This window comes from Nematolebias whitei, chromosome 13, assembly GCF_014905685.2.
Source record: "Nematolebias whitei isolate Nwh7 chromosome 13, NemWhi1, whole genome shotgun sequence".
NCBI lineage: Eukaryota > Metazoa > Chordata > Actinopteri > Cyprinodontiformes > Rivulidae > Nematolebias > Nematolebias whitei.
Window position 1 is genome coordinate 14,564,064 of NC_056510.1, and position 237 is coordinate 14,564,300.

The window sequence follows — 237 nt, forward strand, 5'->3', positions numbered from 1 at the left end:
CCCCCCCCCCCCCCCCCCCCCGTGTACCCCAAGGAACATTGTCGAATGCCTTCTCCAAGTCCATAAAACACTTGTACACTGCATGGGCAAACTCCCATGACTCCATGAGGACCTTAGTAAAAGTAAAGAGCTGGTCCTGTGTTGCATGGCCAGGACAGAACCCACATTGTTTCGCTTGGATCTGAGGTTTGACCAGCAATCGGACTCGCTTCTCCACTGCTCCTGAATAGACCTTAC